The 8982-nt window shown below is 31.7% G+C and overlaps 1 long non-coding RNA gene across 1 annotated transcript; it reads left to right on the top strand.

Annotated features, from left to right (window-relative positions):
• LOC109132976 lies at window positions 1502-3387 on the top strand. The gene is made up of 3 exons (XR_002037875.1): window positions 1502-3045; window positions 3140-3197; window positions 3307-3387. It is a non-coding gene; the product is annotated as an uncharacterized LOC109132976 (long non-coding RNA).

Genomic DNA, 8982 nt, shown 5'->3' with positions numbered 1-8982 from the left:
TTACTCCTAATGGTTAGATTAGCTAACTTAGCTATGTATTTGATCTTAACCATAAGTTGTTCTCGTTTATAAGAATTATAGTTTAGGATGCGGATAAGGTGTATAGTTTACAATTATAACTTTAGATAGAAACAAAACTTTAGCTTATTAACTTTGCATTATGTTCTGTTTAGATGGATTCCTCACCATTTCCAGACAACATTGACAACGAGAGAGATGTCCCAAATCTGATACCTGCGAGTGGGAACAAAAGGAAAGAAGCTTCGGTTTTGGCAGATGGTCCGACAGATGGTCCGACAGATGGTGGAGTTACTACACAACCAGCCCAGCCAAAAAGAAAACCGAGTATAAGATCTACTGTTTGGGGACATTTCACGAGATTTGATGATAATCATAAGAGATGTGAGTGCAATTACTGCCACAAGTCTTACGGTTGTGATTTAAAATCAGGAACTTCTCACCTGAAGGCTCATATGGAGAGCTGCAAGCATTTTCAAGCATGGATGCAGAAGCCNAATACCAATCTCGCCGCCGCAGTCTCCTCCATCAGAGGCATCAAGAAATTGATCTCGGGTATGTCTATGATTCATCTTCAACCTTAGTTATCATCTTCTTCTTCCTTAGATATTCTAGGATTCTTCTTCTTCCTTGAAACAAATTAAATTATAGTGAAATCCGAATATTTTTTTCCTGATTTTGTGTTTAATTTGCTTGATTCCTTACTCCTAATGGTTAGATTAGCTAACTTAGCTATGTATTTGATCTTAACCATAAGTTGTTCTCGTTTATAAGAATTATAGTTTAGGATGCGGATAAGGTGTATAGTTTACAATTATAACTTTAGATAGAAACAAAACTTTAGCTTATTAACTTTGCATTATGTTCTGTTTAGATGGATTCCTCACCATTTCCAGACAACATTGACAACGAGAGAGATGTCCCAAATCTGATACCTGCGAGTGGGAACAAAAGGAAAGAAGCTTCGGTTTTGGCAGATGGTCCGACAGATGGTCCGACAGATGGTGGAGTTACTACACAACCAGCCCAGCCAAAAAGAAAACCGAGTATAAGATCTACTGTTTGGGGACATTTCACGAGATTTGATGATAATCATAAGAGATGTGAGTGCAATTACTGCCACAAGTCTTACGGTTGTGATTTAAAATCAGGAACTTCTCACCTGAAGGCTCATATGGAGAGCTGCAAGCATTTTCAAGCATGGATGCAGAAGCCATCACAGACTGTGATTAACAATCAGGGACAACTTCAGAGTGGAAAAGTTACAGAAGAAGTGCTCAGGGAGGCTTCGAATGAGATGATTGTGCTGTCAGAGTTGCCACTTGCTTTCATTGAAAGCATCGGTTGGAAACATTTCTGCAACAAAGTCAACCTCTACAAACCACATTCCAGAAGAACAGCTACAAAGGACATTGTTAGAATGTATGTGGAGATGAAAGCATTGCTGAAAACTTGGATTGTTACTAGTAAGCCAAGAGTTTCGTTGACAACTAACATTTGGGTTGCTAAAGCAACATGTGCTAGTTACATGGTCATAACTGCACACTTCATTGATGTATCTTGGCGTTTGAGGAAGCTGATTATTGGGTTTAAGTATATTACAGATCACAAAGGAGCAACAATATCATGAGTTCTGCTTGACTGTTTGGCTGAGTGGGGCATAGAGAAGCTTTTAACTGTGACAGTTGACAATGCAACTGCAAATACCTCTGCTTTGAAAAAATTTCAGGAGGCATTCAGCTTAAGGAACAGTGAAGCATTTGTTTTAAATGGAGAGTGTATGCATATGAGGTGTTGTGCGCACATACTCAATTTGATTGTTAGGGACGGGTTGCATGAATTGAGTGAGAATGTGGCAGCCATACGAAATGTAGTTCAGTAGGTGAGGTCTTCTACTTCAAGATGTGATTCATTTGAGCAAAAAGTTGTCTCAGGGAAGATGACTAGAGGGAGTCTACCGTTGGACATCAAAACAAGGTGGAATTCTACTTACTTAATGTTGTCAAGAGCTATTGATTTTAGATTGGCATTCGATAGAATGGAAGCAGAAGACAAGATGTACAATGACTACTTTAATGAGGTTGAGAATGGGAAAAAAAGATTGGGCCACCTACAAGAGCTGATTGGAATGCCGTAGAAAGGTTAGTGAGATTTCTAAGTATATTCTACAATTCTACTTTGGTTGTGTCTGCTTCAACTTCAGTTGCTTGTTATAAGTGTTATGGAGAGATAGTGACTATAGAGAGGAATTTGATGACACTAAGCAATAGTATTGATAGTGACTTGAAATCAAAGGTGGATGTTATGTTATTGAAGTTTGATAAGTACTGGGATGGAATGAGAAATATCAATGTTTTCCTGATTGTTGCAAGTGTGTTTGATCCACTGAAAAAAATGCAATTTGCTAAGATGTGCTTTGACAAGCTTTATGGGAAAGATACATCCGATTCTAAGGAGATGAGTGATAGGATCACCACTTTTTTGACATCTCTGTTTAAGGAGTATAGCAGTCGGTTTCAGAAAGTATCAAGTGGTCAGTCATCACAGTCCACTCAGACATCGACTTCTACTAGCCAAGGTGAGTCTACTGATTTAATGTCTGATAGTATGGGTTATGAGAGAATGGACTTTGCTTATAAGGAGTTAGTTGATGAGATTGGGGTTGACGATGGTAGGGATGAGTTGGATGTCTATTTGAATGAAAAAGTGGAAAATCCTAGAACTATTGTTGGATCAGAGTGGGATGTATTGTCTTGGTGGAGGCTTAATAGTGGTAGGTATCCAGTTTTATCAGAGATAGCTAGGGAAGTTCTTGCAATGCAGGTTTCATCAGTTGCATCTTAAAGTGCATTTAGTACTAGTGGGAGGGTCATAGAGCCACACAGAAGCTGCTTAACGCATTATATGGTGGAAGCTTTGATATGCATGCAGCAATGATGAAGAACGAGAATCACTTTGGTGAGAAAGCAATTGTTTCAAATACACAATTGCTTGCTGACATTGAACTGCTTGATAAACTTGAAAAAGGTATGCCCAAATCTATTTACTTGATTCTTACTTCTTAGTAGTAACTAGTTTTAATAACCGACACTTATCAATTACTATTTTTCTATCTTTTCAGAGTTTGAATGTCAAGACTTAAACTAGAAGCTTGCATAAACACATCACTCGGATGTAAGGTAAATGTTTAAAATTTGATGTTTGATTTATATTAAGGACATGAAGTGAAATGAAAAGCTGATGCTTACACTGGTTTTTAACTAAGAATTTGTTACTTTGTTGTATTAGGAGCATGAAGAAGTTGAAGTATGGGACTAAGAAGAAGCTTGAGGAGGTCGTTGTTGGTGGCTTGCATTGGAGGTTGTTATTGCAAGATCATCTCTTATCTTTCTATTTATCTTTGTTCTTTAGGATGGTGCTCTACTTTGGTTTTCAAATTTACGATGGTGATTTACTTTTTTAGGATGTTATTGCCTTATAGGCTTGGTTTTCAAAATTTTAAGCTGTTATCGACATTCACATGGTTTCAATTTAAGATGTTATGAATTCTTTAAGATGTTATTGCTTTTTTTTTCCTAAGTCTCGGATGTTATTGCTTTAAGATGTTATTGCTTTACTAAAACTTTCAAACAACATTTTTAGATGTTGTTGCAAATAATAATCGGGTCTAAAATATCAGAAACATGAAAAATCCGAACCGAAATCCGATCCGAAGTTTATAAATTATCCATATGGATATTAGAATCAATATCCAAATTATCCGAAATCCGAATAACCCGATCCGAAACTGACCCGACATCCGAACAATTATGCCTAATAATCCGTATGGATATTAGAATCAATATTCAAATTATCCGAAATCCAAATTACCCGACCCGAAACCAATCCGATGTCTGAATGCCCATGGCTACTTAAGCCCCAAAAACCGTTTAACCTAACCATGCGTAGCTCTAAAGACTCGATTTTTGGACGTACATTAAAACCTTTACAAATTAATAATGTTAGAACCATAAAAATTTATTACTTTATATAGGTATATTTATTAATTTATTATATTATTTAATTGTGTCTGAAATTATATTTGTCTAACTTGAGACTAGAAAAAATTATTATTTATGATGATTATTATTTTATCAAATAATAATATGTAGAAGTTTTACTGTATACTAGATTCGGACCCGCACATACGTGCGGGGTTGATTTCAAAACTATGTTTGCTTTATAATATATTACATATATACAGAGCCGTCGCTAACTTTTTGCGGGCCACAATCAAATTAAAAAAATGGGCTGACTATTGAGCTACTGGCGATTCGAACTCGTGAAGAGTGAGACTTCACTAACACTCCTAACGCCACTAAACTAAAGAAACATTTGGAAAAATAGGGCCGAATTTTGTATATAATATAAACGGCCGCAAGCTGATGCTTCATTGGCTTGACCTATGGGCCGGCTCTGCATATATATGAAGTTATGTTTGTAAATGTATCTTTTTTTTGAAATGTTAGACACATTCAATATCCATATTCTACCAATTTTGATTTGTTTTTAATTCGGTTTAGACAAAAGAATGATCGGATTCGTTTATGTTATTAACAAAGATAATCACATTAAAAATTTAGTAAGAGAAATGTGGTATGTTATTTTGGGACAGTAAATACGTCACGCCCATTATATGTTAAGTTTATTTAAATATTTGATATTGTATATTTTAGTCCAACGAATAAGGAATATGTAAGAGATTTAAAAATGCACGTACGTGCCTAGATACGGACCCGCACGTATGTGAGGTGTTGTTTTCATAAGTAATATTTGATTTCTTGTAACATATACAGAGTTGTGCCAAGAAGAAAACTTTGTTTACTGAATTCTGTCCAGAAAAGAGGAGAAAGAGATATATATATTTCTTTGTTTACCCTAAATATTTATTAATTTTTTTAAAAACCTTAATTGTTGAAGTAATTGTTTTCTAATTACTTAATTAAGCCTATCAAAGCCCATTATTTGTTTCATATTTATCAATATTATTAACACATTATTTTAGCATAACCATTAAGTCTCATAGAAACATAACTCTATTAGGACTAAAGTCTAAATAATATATGCTCCTAATATTTTCTCCAAAATTTGATGCCCTAAGTGAATGTTTCTTTTTTCCTAACTATGGCACGGTTTTGAACATATAGTTATGTTGTTGTTAATAGAAATGGTTATGGAAACTTCTTAAATACAATCTTCATAAATATTGGGTATGAAATTGTTGATATACAATAAGTTTATTTCAAATAGTTTAATATGTGTGGATGGATGCACTTGCTCTTTAATACGATTACATGTTTTCCCATTTAAAAGTCTAAACACAATAAAATCAATCACAAGTAGTAAAGTCTTCACGTCACAACTAAACTCTCTTAATTGTACTATTCCCTGGTAAAAAATGGTTTTGTACTTGTTTCTTGCGTGATCCAACATTCTCCTTAACTAAAACCCTGCATAAACACACCCTAATTATTAGCTAATTTAAATACCAAACAATAAAACTCTTAATGTGTTTAATTCCCGAGTCCAAAATATCAAACCAAAGTTTGCCATCTTCAAAAACAAAACACACAAATTAATGATACATTAAAAATAACCTTTAGTACAATTAATTCAAACCATAATTGATGAAATTTTATTATAAATTTGAAATTATACTATTATTTGTTATGTATTTTAACTAAATATAATATTTTTTATAAAAATAGATTTTAGACAAAATTAGAATTTAGTAGCTCTTTTATTTAAGAACATTAAAATATTTTCATAAGTTTTAAAACAATAATTTTCGGATATATATATTACCTATAATTTATATATATTCTTTTTAATCAGTTTGAAATCAATATAAAAGAGCATATTCCTTTTATAGTTGTTTCATTAGTCATTTTCTTATTATTAATTATTGTTTCATTTTCATAAAAAAATATGATTAAATTTTAAAACAAAATTTGAAAATCTAACCTTTAAACAAAATAAAAAAGCCATAATGAGGTAGTCATGCTTCATACCATCTAGCTGGATTACTCGATTTAAGGATCTATGTTCTATCAACTGTTCTTCCTTCTCTTATCCATATCCTGATTAGTATTTAATAAGAACTCGATATTTAAGCTTTTTCAATCAAAGGGTGTGTCATGAAAAATAAAGATCAAACTTTAACATAATATAAAATCCACATAGTACCATTGGTTTGAAGAAACAGTGACACACAAGGTGGAGAAACAACTATTTCTATGTTCTATTCAAACACTGAAATCAAGAATATAAATCTCAAATTAGATCTTCAATTAGCAAAAAGAACAAAAAAATTATGTGCTATTAAAATTGAAAAACGAAAAAATATATTGTAGGCTTAAACAAAAATTTTTGTTATATATAAGAAAATGGTATAGAAAAAGTTCAATATCTGTTTATGATTTTTCATTTATTATTAAGATATTGTTTGCCAAATATATTGCTTAATTTTCCTAATTGTTTGTTGATAGTTTCCACAAAATTCGCCATCATATCGCCTATATTTTGTTTGAATATTTGTTTCATAACTCAAAATAATTAATTACTTCAATTATCTTCAATTAATTCACACCATAATCGATGAAATTTTATTATAGATTTTAATTTATACTATTAATCATTATTTATTTTAATTAAATATAATACTTTTGCAAAAATAGATTTTAGACAAAATTTAAATTTAGTAGCTCTGTTATTTAAGAACATTAAAAAACTTTCATAAGTTTTAAAATAATAATTTTTGGATATATATATATATATATATATATTACCTATAATTTAAATATTTTCCTCTTATTAATCAGTTTGAAAACAATATAAAAGAGCATACTCCTTTTTTAGTTGTTACATTATTTATTTTCTTATTATTAATTATTGTTTTATTTTCATAAAAAATATTGTTAAGTTTTTAAAGAAATTTGAAAATCTAATGTTATCTATTTCCATTTTTGATAATTCAATATTTACTTTCTTTAATTAACCACGTCATTTATAATATCAAATTAGGTTTTACCAATTCAATTCCTTATATAATAAATTGTTGTTTCCAGAAATATATATAAATATATTACCAGGTTAAATATGTTTACATATATATAATTCCGAATTTAAGTGTCCTATTTTTATGGTAATAAGTTTAATTTTCATAAATATTAGGTAATTGTTATTATTAGACTGTGATCTGTTTGGAAACCGATTTAGAACCCATCTTAATTGTACCCGAGTTTTTAGGGTTATATCTTTTAATTTTGGTTCTGCGAATACCACTAATATCAATTTGTTTGGCTCCTATTAAATATCAATCTGTTTGGATACATGATTTATATATATCCTTATTCTGTTTTCAGTGGCATTTCATGTAATAATCTCTTAATCTATGTCTACTTATTAAAAATGCTTCCCTTTTAATAGTATAGATATTTAAGCCTACCCAATGTTTTAGGGTTTAACTAGACAGTCTGGGGACTTCATCCCTAATTGTCTTATACAACAATCACACATTCAAAAAAAACCAAAACAATTTGCGGAATGTCTTTTCATACGCAAATGATGGTACCATGCATTTATAAACCAATACCAACAAAATTTTCAAAATAGACACATGAACCATATGACTATTAGCATGATTTCTACAATTACTTGCACGATTTTTGTTAGCCATCTAATGATATTGAGTCAAACGACACTGTGGCAAACACATGTAAGATTAGAAGGCACAACTACGTCGTTTTGGGCATTTAAATCAAACTAAAATGATTTGGGTATGATTTGAGTTTAATTCATATGATTCAAGTGTGTAATTTTTTTTTTTTTTTTGTTGGTTAAGGTTCATAAATGCATAGTACTATTGTTTGGATATAAAAGAAATATTCAGTAAATTGTTCGGATTGATTTTGGTAGCTTCCCGTAACTATGACTTTTTTGTTTGAAAAATTCTTGAGAGCATTTTTTTTTTCTTACTTAGTGTGCTTTTATGTATATAATCGTGGTTACAACGACCGAAGAAGTCAACTAGGAGCTTCTTTTTGGTTAATTATCTAAGTCAAGTGCATAATTTTTTTCTTTTTATCTTTTCTTATAATTATGGACAGACATAAGAAATTTATTTGAGATTGACAGCAATGTATAATTATGACGACATATGAACTTGGGAAAATCTGAAAGGTAAGAGGATGGACTAAACAATTATAACAAAAGTTACAAATTTTAACTATAAATAGATCAGCACACATATGAAATGTCTCACCAACGTTAAAGTCTTTTTTTTTTTTAAAGAATAAATTGCGTTTAAGAGAAGAAAGCAAAGGAAAACCAAAAGATATGGCAAAGAACATCAACTCAGTCAGCTTCACCGTTCTCTTGTTTGTCTTTTTCATGGCTACCACTGGTAATAATTTTGGATGTTCTCTAGTCTCTACTATGCTTCACAGTTTTTTTGTTAATTAGCTTGTGAATTGTGATGACGATCATGTTAATATGTTACCATGCAGATATCCTGAAGAGCGATGCTGCGGCACCTGGATGCTTCACGTTCCTAGAGGAGTGCGGCCCAGCCCCATTCCTTGGTACGAATGTTGATTGCTCTATATGTTGCAGACGCACATACAATGGTCAAAAAGTATGTAAAGGGGTTGTTGAGGGAAGTGACAAACACTGCCATTGCTACCAAAGAACAAAAGAAGAGTGACCGGTGTTTCGTTGGTTTTAATGTGTGTTTACGTTGATGACTTGATGTACAAGTTTTTTTTTTGTTTCCAAATAAAATATCAAGGGAAAAGTTTATCTCTACTTGCCCCTAAGTGCAAAATTGATGTTGTGTGTACTCTTGTTTTATTCTCAATACTAAATTTGATTTTTGTGTGTTCTTCATTTCATTCCTGCCTACATTTTAAGATCATTTTAAAAAAA

The sequence above is a fragment of the Camelina sativa genome, chromosome 5 (assembly GCF_000633955.1).
Source record: "Camelina sativa cultivar DH55 chromosome 5, Cs, whole genome shotgun sequence".
Taxonomy (NCBI): Eukaryota; Viridiplantae; Streptophyta; class Magnoliopsida; order Brassicales; family Brassicaceae; genus Camelina; species Camelina sativa.
Note: the sequence above shows the minus strand (reverse complement) of the source record. Positions and strands in the feature narration are given on the sequence as shown.